Source organism: Ambystoma mexicanum, chromosome 6p, assembly GCF_040938575.1.
Source record: "Ambystoma mexicanum isolate Mex_15411 chromosome 6p, UKY_AmexF1_1, whole genome shotgun sequence".
In the NCBI taxonomy this organism is placed as follows: Eukaryota; Metazoa; Chordata; class Amphibia; order Caudata; family Ambystomatidae; genus Ambystoma; species Ambystoma mexicanum.
The window spans coordinates 1,326,939,195-1,326,956,004 of NC_090935.1; the positions used below are offsets into that span (position 1 = coordinate 1,326,939,195).

The 16,810-nt window shown below is 57.1% G+C and overlaps 1 protein-coding gene across 2 annotated transcripts in view; it reads right to left on the reverse strand.

The window, feature by feature from the left end:
- The window catches only part of LOC138510377 (coiled-coil domain-containing protein 171-like), a 3,784,015-nt gene that overhangs the window by 172,218 nt on the left and 3,594,987 nt on the right, over nt 1–16,810 (reverse strand). The gene's annotated exons all lie outside the window — the stretch shown is intronic.

Below are 16,810 nucleotides of genomic sequence, written 5' to 3' on the forward strand. Positions count from 1 at the left end.
CGCTAATGTGGGAGAACTGCTGTTGCTCTCTTCACCCTCTGCTGCTACATCAGGAGGTGGCGGTGCTATGGGAGGCAGCCCACACAAAGCCCTGGTATGGTCCTCCATGGCAGCAAACATGCGGGTGTGGAAGGTCTGGTTCTGGAGGATGATAGTACGGAGATCCCCATGCAGCACCTCACGGGTTGCCTGCATTTCTGCAAGCATGGCCTTGCGTGATGCCCGAATCTCCTCACGTGTTGCCTGGAGCTCAGCTGAGAGCGAACGTGTGAGCTGCTCCAGCTGCTGGTCTGCCCTAAAATTTCAGGAAGCCTCAAGTTCAACAAGATTCTCCCTGAGGAAATGGAGTTCTAACCTTCAGGGCTTCCCTGTGGCCCTGGGACTCTACAGATATGGCTTTGCGCAGAGTCTCCAGTGCTGCCCGTCGGTCCCTGTTGGATGCCAACATGTCCTCCCTGTGCGATTGGCAAATGGACTCTGTTGCCTGCTGTTGGAGCTCAATTTGCCTTTCAGGGGGGAGAATGGAAGTGACCACCCTATCATTGCCTGAGCCATAATTTCAACCGATGCTCCCTGTTGTGCTTCTATACTGTAAATGGAGTTTTCCCATACAGTATTGCCTGGTGGCGCACATCCACTGCATCGGCGGGCACCACACCTGTTTGGGGCAAGGCGATCTGCACATTGCTGTGCTGGCACTGCCTGAGGCTGCAGGACTGCATTCCCCCTCTGATCTGCTGGCCCAGGAATAGGATCAGATGTTGTGGAGTGTGACCCTGCATCCCTAACCACCAAAGGCGGAGTTACCAACACTGACATCCCCATAGAGGGATCTACCCCGGTGCAGGTGGGTTGGACAGAACAGCATCCCTGCCAGAAACACTCACCTGCGACAGCACATAAGTCTCATCGTCCGATTCAGCACCTGAATCATAGAGGTCTGGGGAGGTGCACCCAGAGACACCCCTGGACAGTATGGTCTGCAGGAGGATTGGGTTTTCACCCACCACCACCCCACGTCCTCCACTGGTGCCTGGTCGTGGCTGAGATTCCTCCTGGGTCTGCACCATCTCCTCCACCTCAACAGCATCAAGTGCGTCATCACCTGCAAAAACATGAAAGACAACAAATGGAAACAGGCATGAGCACCATAGCACACACATAGGCCTGAGAAGCCAGTGATCCAGTACATGAATTACACATGTCCCACATGACTATAACCCTGGCATGCATGCACTGTCAATGAGTTGGAAGGGGAGGCAAAAAGCAGACACTGAGGACTCCAAGATGGAAAAGCAACACATGTGCTCATGCTGGATAGCACTGGCAGCACACATTAGCCTGTGAGTGGCATGGGCAATCCACATACATGACAAATGCTAGCACACAAATGCCACGTAGCATAGCCATGGTACACTTGACAAGTACAGCCATATGTTACTTAATGAGTACTGTCACCCAGCCATGTGAGATGGACATGATGAGATGAAAAAAGCAAAATTGTGTGACAAAATACGCATGTGCCACACACTGCAACACATCCAGTGTACAATTATACAGTGATGGCAGGCAGATGGATACATCAATGGCTGGTCACTTCAACATGACAGGAAACGACAATCATGTTCCCCATTCAAACAGGCCCCAAAAATCAATGTGAGCAGGACCGTACTCAATCAGCCTGAATGGTCAAATCATTCCCATAACAAGGTGATAAATGTGGGCCAATGTGAGGTGTAATCTATGACAGAAGCATGTCACATATGTGGCATTAGGGCTGAAAAATGTGTTGCAAAAATGGGAGGATTGAAACAATCAGGCTGAATGAACACTGAAAATTCTGAACAATGTTGTTGCAAGATGACAGTTCAAGGGCAACTGCAGTAATGTGGTGCTAATTGGCCACTGTGGTCAGAAGGGATACTCTCATTCCCAAATCCAAGGCCGGTGAATGGTTTGGAGGAAGCACATAGGTGACCCATACCACTCAGGAGTACACACACTCACCTGGCACTCAATCATTACACCTCACCCAAGAAACATACACATGGATAACACACACTTGCATGGGCACTCACCGGACAATGCTTCATAATCTGGTAGGTCTCCCACGCCTTGGATCTGTTCCTCTGTGACGAAGGGTCCAGCAACAGACTCATGTTCAGTGAGTTGTTCGTCCTCTGGTGGAGACCCTCCGCCAGTCACAAGAGTAGAGGCATGATTGGAAGCCAGCTTGTTCTTTGCTCTGCGTTTAAGGTCATTCCACCACTTGTAGCAATCATCAGCTGTGCGCCTCACAAATCCAAGGGCACCAATGTGGTCCACGATGGTCTGCCAGTGGGCCCTACGTTGGGCAGGCGTAGTCTTACAGCCTGCAGTCACCACCATTTCGCGGCTATGTGCCGACACATAGACCACAAGTGCATCAAGTTCGGCATCATTGAAGCTAGGCTTCCTTGACGTGCTAGAGTGTGTAGCCATGTCTGGGTTCTCAGCCTGTAGTGCAAGAGCACCCTTCTTCTTCTTCTTAAAAGGTGGTGCGGATCCTGAGTGGCTTACGCCGCTGGGTACTTGAAGCCTGTAAAGGCACAATGACCAAAGGTCTTGGTGCAGGCATTGGCTGCAGGGTGATGTTGGCAGGGCCAACGTCAGTGTGATGGACCTGGACCGACACTGTCCCAGCTGGGAGACTCAGAGCTGGGGTGGATTGAGCTGCAGCTGCCCCTGCAGCCTCCCCACCGTGGCTACTTGGAGCAGCAGATGACATTGCTGCCCCACATCCACGTGGCCTGGTAACAGCACCTTTCACCGCCACACGTGGCTTAGATTTGTTGACCTGGAAGTCAGCCTGGGAGTCATCCTGTGCCGGTTCAGTTGGCAAAATGGGCCGGTCCAACAAGGGCTGAGCTGGGATGGTGTCAGCTACAATTCCCACAACCATTGGGGGGGAGCATAGGTGGCCCCGATTGGTCCTCCACACACGGGGCTCTAGGGGCACCCTGCAAATCCTGGCCACGTCCCCTACCTTGCCCACCACGCCCACCTCTTTGAGATCGGCCACCTTTGCCTCCCTTACTCCTTGGTCGCCTCCCAACCATGGCACTGATGTTGTTGTGCATATGGGAGTTGCAGTAAACAATTGTCCTGGGCAATTGGGGTGAAAGTGGTAGGGTACTAGATGGAATTCATACCCTAGTGGTCTAGCAAGTCTGTCTGTGACCCCTGGGGGAAGATGACAGGTCACGCAATGAACAGGCACCCCAAAAAGAAAAGTACACGTACACGCAACCCCTGGTAGACCACATGCGTGGAAAAATGAACCCGCACTACGCTGTGGCACCCAGAAACACAAAAATAAGCATACGCATGTTACACGCAGCCTACAATGACCGCTGAAGGGGTACGCGACACACGGGGGCAACCACAGTTGGAAAATATGTGCACGACTCACCGTCTGCCTTGAAAAAAGAACGTGAAAAAGACGCACCCCCTCCAAAAGAAGAAAAGAACGCAGTCTGAGGAAACAAGCACGTGCAAGTAAATAGCGTGATACTCGTACCTTTTAAGCCAACCCACACGTGCAACGTCACTTACGCGCTTACGCACTAAGGCCTTTTCCTCCAATAGCACGGTGACGTGCAGTTTTCTCACGTGCTGATTCACTATGCACCCGTGTTGTGGGGAACGCTTACATGCTAAGGGCCTTTCCTTGGATTTCACGCTGACGTGCACGTTTTTCACGTGCCAAATCACTCCGTATCAAGCTGGCCACGCGAAAACACATGGAAGACCACGCTCCTGCCCAAAAGGCCATTTTCCTGCCTCCAAGAGCCCTGAGCACGCTCCCACCAGCCATCTGCTGCTGCCTGCCTTCTGCCCACGTGCCCTGCTATTTGGTGCCTGCACGTCAGCCATCTGCAGGGGTCCAGTTGCTGTGTCCACCCTTGCTGGAACAGAAGACTCCCGACTGGGATACCATTGCTCCACAGCCCAGCCCCAGGACCCAGTTGCCCACCCACGCCTGCCTCGGGGGTCGCCATGTCGGGGCAAACACCATCTGAGACCACTGGCGACCCCCAGCCAGAGAGGCAGAGGGCCACCAGCTTCAGTGAGAAGGAAGTTGGTGTCCTGGTGGAGCATGTCCTGGGGCATTATGATGCCCTCTTCGGAACATCACGCGCCAACAAGGAAGGACGGGAGAGGATCTGGGAGGACGTAGTGGTTGCCATCAACGCGGAGGAGGTGGCAACCCGTGACATCAAGCACGTCCGGAAGCGCTGGGAGGACTTCAGGTCCAGGACCCTCTACAAGGCCCGGTGCCTCGTGAAGGCAGAGGATGCAGAGGGGTGCCTGGTCAGCATGAGCAACATCCAGATGAGGGTCCTGGAAAGCGTAGGCCCAGCGCTCCACGCCCAGATCCTTCAGAGGCAGACCCGTCTGGAGTTGAGCGGTAAGTGGCCAAGCATTGCTGTGTGAGACAGGGCATGTTGCAGTGTGCTGGTAGTCTGATACTTGCCTGTATGTGTAACATAGGCCATGTATGGATGTGTGTGTGCAGGGACATCATGGTCATGCATGTGAGACCAGTAATGTGTGAACCAAATGGATGGTGCATGTGTTGCAATGCAACATGGGGAGCTGTATGCGGAATGCACACATGAATGCATGCCAGTCTCTGTTTTTGGACATGGAGGGGGGGTGAGGGATGGGTGCTGCTCTCATGTACATGTATGGTGCACATGTGTGCGTGTCTGAGAAGTGTGTGTGTGACTTTGAAACGCCATGGATGCATGACACATGTCCGTGATGATGTGTAGATTCACTCATGCAGTGCGGTCACCGTTGTATCCAATGTGTCTGTGGTGCACAAGCCATGATACATGACCCTCCGGTGTTGTGTGTGCATGGGATCAGTATGAGCCATGATGCATGTGAGTTTGAAGGCAACATTTTGGTTAAAAGAGGCCCTTGTACATGGATGCTGATGTTGATTGCAGGCGCTGTGCCTGTTTCTGCATGTGTGTTGCGTGCATTCACCCATGTGTTGTGGAGGGACAGGATGGAAGTGACATTTGACAGTGCCACTCATGTGTTATTGCTTCCTGTCTAGGGGAATATTGTACTGTACCCTGATGCTTGTGTTCTATGTCTCCCCGGAGACGGCGCTGTGGAGCCAAGCGGCGGGTATGCCTCCACCGGGCGGTGACGCAAGGCACAGCCACCCTCCCAGGAATTACCATCATCCGGGAGCGAGGGGACTGGTGCCGCGTCTGCCACTACGGCTGTAGCAGAAGGGCCGGGCAAGCCCCCACAGGGGCTTGCAATGGCGGAAGACGGTTCAGAGACATCCAGGTTGGTGGACTCCACAGAGGAGGAGGAGGCCGCTACTGAGCCGCACATGGGGCCTGGTGGGAGTAGTACCACTGGTGCAAGTGGTGCAGTCCAGGGCCAGGGTCAGGAGGCAGCACAGGTCACCGCGGAGGGGCCTGTGCATGTCGCTGTCCTTGACCCTGTGACTGCACCACCATGCACCAGCAGGGATGCCCCGTCCCGGGCCCGTCCGCAGGAGGGGGGAGGCCCACATCAACTGCCTCTCCACTACCTGCAGACGAGGGCTCCATGACTGTATGGGCTCCGTCCTGATTGGTGTCGCGTTGCGCACGCGTGACATTCGTGGTGACATGCGTGCTTCCTGGGGGGAGCACGCACGCCATCACGAAGAGCAGCGTCGCGACGTGGCACTGTTGGGAGGGGCCCTGGTCGGTGGGTTCCTACATGTGTCACGCACTCTGGTGGACCTCTCCTCCTCTGTGGAGACTATGTGCCAGTCGTTCTCCCTGCCGTCTTCCGGCCCAGATTCCACCAGGGCCCACTGTGGACCTGGCCTGACCAACACAGCCAGCTTGGTGGAGATCCCAACCCTGCCACAGTCGGGAGTCGGCAGTCCAGCATGGGTGGACACCACAACAACTGGAGACCAGCAGATGGAGGATGTGCAGGCATCATGGGACAGGGCACATGGACAGCAGCAGCAGCAGGCTCTAAGTGGGAGCAGTGATGGTTCAGGGCCATCAGCATCAGAGGGGCAGGCATCGGCGAGAGGGCAGGAGGACCCTGGATTGGGTGTGTCTTCCGTGTGGCAGCGGTTGGGCTGGCGTATAAATGCGGAGCGGCAGCGGACAGAAGTGGCATGGCTCACAATGGTCAGGGCGGAGAACTCCATGCGGAGGGCACTGAGGCGGGCCGAGTGCCTCGAGGCTATTCACAGGGAGTTGGAGTCCAACATGGCATCGTCCCTGCGAACCCTCTGGGCCATGGAAGAGGACCGCCTCCAGGACATTGACCAGGAGTTCGATGATGCCCTGGCCCGGGACATCGTAAAGTGAGCCGTCGGATTAGCCTGCCGCCATTGTAAGTAGTTTTTAGTGTTAGGTTTCCTTTTCATTTTCATTTCTGTTGGGGTGATTGGACTATGCCCCACACTTTTGTATATAGTTCTTTTCTTAGTTTTTTAGATAGGTTTAATTTCTTTCGTTGGGCTCATGGACCCTTTCAAAATTGATTGTACATAGTTGGACTTTGGATTTATGTGTGCATTTTCTTTGAATTTCAAAATGGGGCAATGGATTTTCATTTTTACGTTTCCTTTGGATTTGTTTTGGTGGACAATGATTTTGGACCATTTTTCTTCTAGATTTATTTGGATTGCATCTACATTTAATTTTTCATATTTTTGGACATGCATTTCATTTCATTTTTGTATTATTTTTTTGACTTTCATTTCATTACATTGATTTTGTTAATAATACATTTTGATATTTTAATTCCATGTGTGGGATTCGCTCATTGCGTTCATGCATGTCAAATTGTGGTTTTGCACAATCTATGGCAAACAGTGTGTGTGTGTGACCGACATGTGTTGATGTACATGGTTGACTTTTGATTTGTGTCGTGACATAGGCATGTCGGTGTGTGCTGGATTGGTGAAATCATTGCATGTCAAGAGTGGGGTGGTGTGCTGTGGAATTGTGGTGCACATGAGGGCCATGATTGTGCAGCTTCCTTTTGTGTTGCAGGGGGCATGAGTCGGGGCCTGCTGGCAGGTGCCCCTCAATGCTGGGTGGATGGGGGTGCTGGGGGACATGAGTCAGGGCCTGAGCCTCACTGCTGGGGGCTGGGGGTGCTGGGGGACCTGAGTCAGGGCCTCCTGTCAGTTGCCCCTCAATGCTGGGTGGATGGGGTGCTGGGGGACATGAGTCAGGGCCTGCTGGCAGGTGCCCCTCAATGCTGGGTGGATGGGGGTGCTGGGGGACATGAGTCAGGGCCTGAGCCTCACTGCTGGGGGTAGGGGTGCTGGGGGACCTGAGTCGGGCCTGCTGGCAGGTGCCCCTCAATGCTGGGTGGATGGGGTGCTGGGGGACATGTGTCGGGGCCTGCTGGCAGGTGCCCCTCAATGCTGGGTGGATGGGGGTGCTGGGGGACATGAGTCGGGGCCTGCTGGCAGGTGCCCCTCAATGCTGGGTGGATGGCGGTGCTGGGGGACATGAGTCAGGGCCTGAGCCTCACTGCTGGGGGGTGGGGGTACTGGGGGACCTGAGTCGGGGCCTGCTGGCAGGTGCCCCTCAATGCTGGGTGGATGGGGTGCTGGGGGACATGAGTCAGGGCCTGTGCCTCACTGCTGGGGCATGGGGGTGCTGGGGGACCTGAGTCGGGGCCTGCTGGCAGGTGCCCCTCAATGCTGGGTGGATGGGGTGCTGGGGGACATGAGTCGGGGCCTGCTGGCAGGTGCCCCTCAATGCTGGGTGGATGGGGTGCTGGGGGACATGAGTCGGGGCATGCTGGCAGGTGCCCCTCAATGCTGCATGGATGAGGGTGCTGGGGGACATTAGTCGGGGCCTGGTGGCAGTTGCCCCTCAATGCTGGGTGGATGGCGGTGCTGGGGGACATGAGTCAGGGCCTGAGCCTCACTGCGGGAGGGTGGGGGTGCTGGGGGACCTGAGTCGGGGCCTGCTGGCAGGTGCCCCTCAATGCTGGGTGGATGGGGTGCTGGGGGACATGAGTCGGGCCTGCTGGCAGGTGCCCCTCAATGCTGGGTGGATGGGGGTGCTGGGGGACATGAGTCGGGGCCTGCTGGCAGGTGCCCCTCAATGCTGCATGGATGGGGGTGCTGGGGGGACATTAGTCGGGGCCTGGTGGCAGTTGCCCCTCAATGCTGGGTGGATGGGGGTGCTGGGGGACATGAGTCAGGGCCTGAGCCTCACTGCTGGGGGGTGGGGGTGCTGGGGAACCTGAGTCGGGGCCTGCTGGCAGGTGCCCCTCAATGCTGGGTGGATGGGATGCTGGGGGACATGAGTCGGGGCCTGCTGGCAGGTGCCCCTCAATGCTGGGTGGATGGGGGTGCTGGGGGACATGAGTCGGGGCCTGCTGGCAGGTGCCCCTCAATGCTAGGTGGATGGGGTGCTGGGGGACATGAGTCAGGGCCTGAGCCTCACTGCTGGGGGGTGGGGGTCCTGGGGACCTGAGTCGGGGCCTGCTGGCAGGTGCCCCTCAATGCTGGGTGGATGGGGTGCTGGGGGACATGAGTCGGGGCCTGCTGACAGGTGCCCCTTAATGCTGGGTGGATGGGGTGCTGGGGGACATGAGTCGGGGCCTGCTGGCAGGTGCCCCTTAATGCTGGGTGGATGGGAGTGCTGGGGGACATGAGTCAGGGCCTGAGCCTCACTGCTGGGGTGTGGGGGTGCTGGGGGACCTGAGTTGGGGCCTGCTGGCAGGTGCCCCTCACTGCTGGGGGGTGTGGGTGCAGGGGGACATGAGTTGGTGATCACTAGTGCAAGGTGACATGTGGGCTGGCTGGGGGGCATGCCCATGGTGGATGGGCTGCCTGCGGGACATGACATGGGGTGCTGGGTAGTCCACTGTGGTGTGGGCTGCCTGCAGGGGCCGTGGAAGGGGTAGAGGGCACACCTGGGAGGACCCACACTACCAATTCACATGTGGGACTCCCTGCGCACCCCACTGGATACACGTACCCCGCTCTGACAGCGAAATCGCGTGTGAAACTGCCCGCGAACCCCAGTAATACACGTACCCCGCTCGCACAGGACCAATCGTGTGTGAAACTTCCAGCGCACCCCCGAAATACACGTACCCCGCTCGCACAGGGCCAATCGCATGTGAAACTCCCCGCGAACCCCAGTAATACACGTACCCCGCTCGTACAGGGCCAATCGCGTGTGATACTTCCCGCACACACCCGAAATACACATACCCTGCTCGCACAGGGCCAATCACGTGTGAAACTCACTGCAAACCCCCGAAATACACATACCCCGCTCACACAGGGCCAATCGCGTGTGAAACTCCCTGCAAGCCCCCGAAATACACGTACCCCGCTCGCACAGTGCCAATCGCGTGTGAAACTCCCTGCGAACCCCCAAAAATACGCATGTGCCACACACTGCAACACATCCAGTGTACAATTATACAGTGATGGCAGGCAGATGGATACATCAATGGCTGGTCACTTCAACATGACAGGAAACGACAATCATGTTCCCCATTCAAACAGGCCCCAAAAATCAATGTGAGCAGGACCGTACTCAATCAGCCTGAATGGTCAAATCATTCCCATAACAAGGTAATAAATGTGGGCCAATGTGAGGTGTAATCTATGACAGAAGCATGTCACATATGTGGCATTAGGGCTGAAAAATGTGTTGCAAAAATGGGAGGATTGAAACAATCAGGCTGAATGAACACTGAAAATTCTGAACAATGTTGTTGCAAGATGACAGTTCAAGGGCAACTGCAGTAATGTGGTGCTAATTGGCCACTGTGGTCAGAAGGGATACTCTCATTCCCAAATCCAAGGCCGGTGAATGGTTTGGAGGAAGCACATAGGTGACCCATACCACTCAGGAGTACACACACTCACCTGGCACTCAATCATTACACCTCACCCAAGAAACATACACATGGATAACACACACTTGCATGGGCACTCACCGGACAATGCTTCATAATCTGGTAGGTCTCCCACGCCTTGGATCTGTTCCTCTGTGACGAAGGGTCCAGCAACAGACTCATGTTCAGTGAGTTGTTCGTCCTCTGGTGGAGACCCTCCGCCAGTCACAAGAGTAGAGGCATGATTGGAAGCCAGCTTGTTCTTTGCTCTGCGTTTAAGGTCATTCCACCACTTGTAGCAATCATCAGCTGTGCGCCTCACAAATCCAAGGGCACCAATGTGGTCCACGATGGTCTGCCAGTGGGCCCTACGTTGGGCAGGCGTAGTCTTACAGCCTGCAGTCACCACCATTTCGCGGCTATGTGCCGACACATAGACCACAAGTGCATCAAGTTCGGCATCATTGAAGCTAGGCTTCCTTGACGTGCTAGAGTGTGTAGCCGTGTCTGGGTTCTCAGCCTGTAGTGCAAGAGCACCCTTCTTCTTCTTCTTAAAAGGTGGTGCAGATCCTGAGTGGCTTACGCTGCTGGGTACTTGAAGCCTGTAAAGGCACAATGACCAAAGGTCTTGGTGCAGGCATTGGCTGCAGGGTGATGTTGGCAGGGCCAACGTCAGTGTGATGGACCTGGACCGACACTGTCCCAGCTGGGAGACTCAGAGCTGGGGTGGATTGAGCTGCAGCTGCCCCTGCAGCCTCCCCACCGTGGCTACTTGGAGCAGCAGATGACATTGCTGCCCCACATCCACGTGGCCTGGTAACAGCACCTTTCACCGCCACACGTGGCTTAGATTTGTTGACCTGGAAGTCAGCCTGGGAGTCATCCTGTGCCGGTTCAGTTGGCAAAATGGGCCGGTCCAACAAGGGCTGAGCTGGGATGGTGTCAGCTGGGCCCTGTGACTGCACCACCATGCACCAGCAGGGATGCCCCGTCCCGGGCCCGTCCGCAGGAGGGGGGAGGCCCACGTCAACTGCCTCTACACTACCTGCAGACGAGGGCTCCATGACTGTATGGGCTCCGTCGTGATTGGTGTCGCGTTGCGCACGCGTGACATTCGTGGTGACATGCGTGCTTCCTGGGGGGAGCACGCACGCCATCACGAAGAGCAGCGTCGCGACGTGGCACTGTTGGGAGGGGCCCTGGTCGGTGGGTTCCTACATGTGTCACGCACTCTCGTGGACCTCTCCTCCTCTGTGGAGACTATGTGCCAGTCGTTCTCCCTGCCGTCTTCCGGCCCAGATTCCACCAGGGCCCACTGTGGACCTGGCCTGACCAACACAGCCAGCTTGGTGGAGATCCCAACCCTGCCACAGTCGGGAGTCGGCAGTCCAGCATGGGTGGACACCACAACAACTGGAGACCAGCAGATGGAGGATGTGCAGGCATCATGGGACAGGGCACATGGACAGCAGCAGCAGCAGGCTCTAAGTGGGAGCAGTGATGGCTCAGGGCCATCAGCATCAGAGGGGCAGGCATCGGCGAGAGGGCAGGAGGACCCTGGATTGGGTGTGTCTTCCGTGTGGCAGCGGTTGGGCTGGCGTATAAATGCGGAGCGGCAGCGGACAGAAGTGGCATGGCTCACAATGGTCAGGGCGGAGAACTCCATGCGGAGGGCACTGAGGCGGGCCGAGTGCCTCGAGGCTATTCACAGGGAGTTGGAGTCCAACATGGCATCGTCCCTGCGAACCCTCTGGGCCATGGAAGAGGACCGCCTCCAGGACATTGACCAGGAGTTCGATGATGCCCTGGCCCGGGACATCGTAAAGTGAGCCGTCGGATTAGCCTGCCGCCATTGTAAGTAGTTTTTAGTGTTAGGTTTCCTTTTCATTTTCATTTCTGTTGGGGTGATTGGACTATGCCCCACACTTTTGTATATAGTTCTTTTCTTAGTTTTTTAGATAGGTTTAATTTCTTTCGTTGGGCTCATGGACCCTTTCAAAATTGATTGTACATAGTTGGACTTTGGATTTATGTGTGCATTTTCTTTGAATTTCAAAATGGGGCAATGGATTTTCATTTTTACGTTTCCTTTGGATTTGTTTTGGTGGACAATGATTTTGGACCATTTTTCTTCTAGATTTATTTGGATTGCATCTACATTTAATTTTTCATATTTTTGGACATGCATTTCATTTCATTTTTGTATTATTTTTTTGACTTTCATTTCATTACATTGATTTTGTTAATAATACATTTTGATATTTTAATTCCATGTGTGGGATTCGCTCATTGCGTTCATGCATGTCAAATTGTGGTTTTGCACAATCTATGGCAAACAGTGTGTGTGTGTGACCGACATGTGTTGATGTACATGGTTGACTTTTGATTTGTGTCGTGACATAGGCATGTCGGTGTGTGCTGGATTGGTGAAATCATTGCATGTCAAGAGTGGGGTGGTGTGCTGTGGAATTGTGGTGCACATGAGGGCCATGATTGTGCAGCTTCCTTTTGTGTTGCAGGGGGCATGAGTCGGGGCCTGCTGGCAGGTGCCCCTCAATGCTGGGTGGATGGGGGTGCTGGGGGACATGAGTCAGGGCCTGAGCCTCACTGCTGGGGGCTGGGGGTGCTGGGGGACCTGAGTCAGGGCCTCCTGTCAGTTGCCCCTCAATGCTGGGTGGATGGGGTGCTGGGGGACATGAGTCAGGGCCTGCTGGCAGGTGCCCCTCAATGCTGGGTGGATGGGGGTGCTGGGGGACATGAGTCAGGGCCTGAGCCTCACTGCTGGGGGTAGGGGTGCTGGGGGACCTGAGTCGGGCCTGCTGGCAGGTGCCCCTCAATGCTGGGTGGATGGGGTGCTGGGGGACATGTGTCGGGGCCTGCTGGCAGGTGCCCCTCAATGCTGGGTGGATGGGGGTGCTGGGGGACATGAGTCGGGGCCTGCTGGCAGGTGCCCCTCAATGCTGGGTGGATGGCGGTGCTGGGGGACATGAGTCAGGGCCTGAGCCTCACTGCTGGGGGGTGGGGGTACTGGGGGACCTGAGTCGGGGCCTGCTGGCAGGTGCCCCTCAATGCTGGGTGGATGGGGTGCTGGGGGACATGAGTCAGGGCCTGAGCCTCACTGCTGGGGCATGGGGGTGCTGGGGGACCTGAGTCGGGGCCTGCTGGCAGGTGCCCCTCAATGCTGGGTGGATGGGGTGCTGGGGGACATGAGTCGGGGCCTGCTGGCAGGTGCCCCTCAATGCTGGGTGGATGAGGTGCTGGGGGACATGAGTCGGGGCATGCTGGCAGGTGCCCCTCAATGCTGCATGGATGAGGGTGCTGGGGGACATTAGTCGGGGCCTGGTGGCAGTTGCCCCTCAATGCTGGGTGGATGGCGGTGCTGGGGGACATGAGTCAGGGCCTGAGCCTCACTGCTGGAGGGTGGGGGTGCTGGGGGACCTGAGTCGGGGCCTGCTGGCAGGTGCCCCTCAATGCTGGGTGGATGGGGTGCTGGGGGACATGAGTCAGGGCCTGAGCCTCACTGCTGGGGCATGGGGGTGCTGGGGGACCTGAGTCGGGGCCTGCTGGCAGGTGCCCCTCAATGCTGGGTGGATGGGGTGCTGGGGGACATGAGTCGGGGCCTGCTGGCAGGTGCCCCTCAATGCTGGGTGGATGGGGTGCTGGGGGACATGAGTCGGGCCTGCTGGCAGGTGCCCCTCAATGCTGGGTGGATGGGGGTGCTGGGGGACATGAGTCGGGGCCTGCTGGCAGGTGCCCCTCAATGCTGCATGGATGGGGGTGCTGGGGGACATTAGTCGGGGCCTGGTGGCAGTTGCCCCTCAATGCTGGGTGGATGGGGGTGCTGGGGGACATGAGTCAGGGCCTGAGCCTCACTGCTGGGGGGTGGGGGTGCTGGCGAACCTGAGTCGGGGCCTGCTGGCAGGTGCCCCTCAATGCTGGGTGGATGGGATGCTGGGGGACATGAGTCGGGGCCTGCTGGCAGGTGCCCCTCAATGCTGGGTGGATGGGGGTGCTGGGGGACATGAGTCGGGGCCTGCTGGCAGGTGCCCCTCAATGCTAGGTGGATGGGGTGCTGGGGGACATGAGTCAGGGCCTGAGCCTCACTGCTGGGGGGTGGGGGTCCTGGGGACCTGAGTCGGGGCCTGCTGGCAGGTGCCCCTCAATGCTGGGTGGATGGGGTGCTGGGGGACATGAGTCGGGGCCTGCTGACAGGTGCCCCTTAATGCTGGGTGGATGGGGTGCTGGGGGACATGAGTCGGGGCCTGCTGGCAGGTGCCCCTTAATGCTGGGTGGATGGGAGTGCTGGGGGACATGAGTCAGGGCCTGAGCCTCACTGCTGGGGTGTGGGGGTGCTGGGGGACCTGAGTTGGGGCCTGCTGACAGGTGCCCCTCACTGCTGGGGGGTGTGGGTGCAGGGGGACATGAGTTGGTGATCACTAGTGCAAGGTGACATGTGGGCTGGCTGGGGGGCATGCCCATGGTGGATGGGCTGCCTGCGGGACATGACATGGGGTGCTGGGTAGTCCACTGTGGTGTGGGCTGCCTGCAGGGGCCGTGGAAGGGGTAGAGGGCACACCTGGGAGGACCCACACTACCAATTCACATGTGGGACTCCCTGCGCACCCCACTGGATACACGTACCCCGCTCTGACAGCGAAATCGCGTGTGAAACTGCCCGCGAACCCCAGTAATACACGTACCCCGCTCGCACAGGACCAATCGTGTGTGAAACTTCCAGCGCACCCCCGAAATACACGTACCCCGCTCGCACAGGGCCAATCGCATGTGAAACTCCCCGCGAACCCCAGTAATACACGTACCCCGCTCGTACAGGGCCAATCGCGTGTGATACTTCCCGCACACACCCGAAATACACATACCCTGCTCGCACAGGGCCAATCACGTGTGAAACTCACTGCAAACCCCCGAAATACACATACCCCGCTCGCACAGGGCCAATCGCGTGTGAAACTCCCTGCAAGCCCCCGAAATACACGTACCCCGCTCGCACAGTGCCAATCGCGTGTGAAACTCCCTGCGAACCCCCAAAATACACATACCCCGCTCGCACAGGGCCAATCGCGTGTGAAACTCCCCGCGAACCCCAGTGATACACGTACCCCGCTCGCACAGGGCCAATCGAGTTTGAAACTTCCCGCGCACCACCGAAGTACACATTCCCTGCTCGCACAGGGAGAATCGTGTGTGAAACTCCCCGCGAACCCCTGAAATACACATACCCCGCTCGCACAGGGCCAATCACGTGTGAAACTCCCCATGAACCCCCGAAATACACGTACCCCGCTCGCACAGGGCCAATCGCGTGTGAAACTCCCTGCAAACCCCAGTAATGCACGTACCCCGCTCACACAGGGCCAATCACGTGTGAAACTTCCCGCACACCTCCGAAATACACGTATCCCGCTCGCACAGGGCCAATCGCGTGTGAAACACCCTGCGAAACCCCGAAATACACTTACCCCACTCGCACAGGGCCAATCGCGTGTGAAACTCCCCGCGAACCCCAGTAATACACGTACCCTGCTCACACAGGGCCAATCGCGTGTGAAACTTCCCGCACACCTCCGAAATACACGTACCCCGCTCGCACAGGGCCAATCGCGTGTGAAACACCCTGCGAAACCCCGAAATACACTTACCCCACTCGCACAGGGCCAATCGCGTGTGAAACTCCCCGCGAACCCCAGTAATACACGTACCCTGCTCGCAAAGAGCCAATCGCGTGTGAAACTTCCCGCACACCTCCGAAATACACGTACCCCGCTCGCACAGGGCCAATCGCGTGTGAAACACCCTGCGAAACCCCGAAATACACTTACCCCACTCGCACAGGGCCAATCACGTGTGAAACTCCCCACGAACCCCCGAAATACACGTACCCCGCTCGCACAGGGCCAATCGCGTGTGAAACTCCCTGCAAACCCCAGTAATGCACGTACCCCGCTCACACAGGGCCAATCGCGTGTGAAACTTCCCGCACACCTCCCAAATACACGTACCCTGCTCGCACAGAGCCAATCGTGTGTGAAACACCCTGCGAAACCCCGAAATACACATACCCCGCTCGCACAGGGCCAATCACGTGTGAAACTCCCCACGAACCCCCGAAATACACGTACCCCGCTCGCACAGGGCCAATCGCGTGTGAAACTCCCTGCAAACCCCAGTAATGCACGTACCCCGCTCACACAGGGCCAATCGCGTGTGAAACTTCCCGCACACCTCCGAAATACACATACCCCGCTCGCACAGGGCCAATCGTGTGTGAAACTCCCTGCAAGCCCCCGAAATACACGTACCCCGCTCGCACAGTGCCAATCGCGTGTGAAAGTCCCTGCGAACCCCCAAAATAAACATACCCCGCTCGCACAGGGCCAATCGCGTGTGAAACTCCCCGCGAACCCCAGTGATACACGTACCATACTCGCACAGGGTCAATCGAGTGTGAAACTCCCCGCGAACCCCCGAAATACACATACCCCGCTCGCACAGGGCCAATCACGTGTGAAACTCCCCACGAACCCCCGAAATACACGTACCCCGCTCGCACAGGGCCAATCGCGTGTGAAACTCCCTGCAAACCCCAGTAATGCACGTACCCCGCTCACACAGGGCCAATCGCGTGTGAAACTTCCCGCACACCTCCGAAATACACGTACCCCGCTCGCACAGGGCCAATCGCGTGTGAAACACCCTGCGAAACCCCGAAATACACTTACCCCACTCGCACAGGGCCAATCGCATGTGAAACTCCCCGCGAACCCCAGTAATACACGTACCCTGCTCGCAAAGAGCCAATCGCGTGTGAAACTTCCCGTGCACCCCCGAAATACACGTACCTCGCTCGCACAGGGCCAATCGCGTGTGAAACTACCCGCGAACCCCC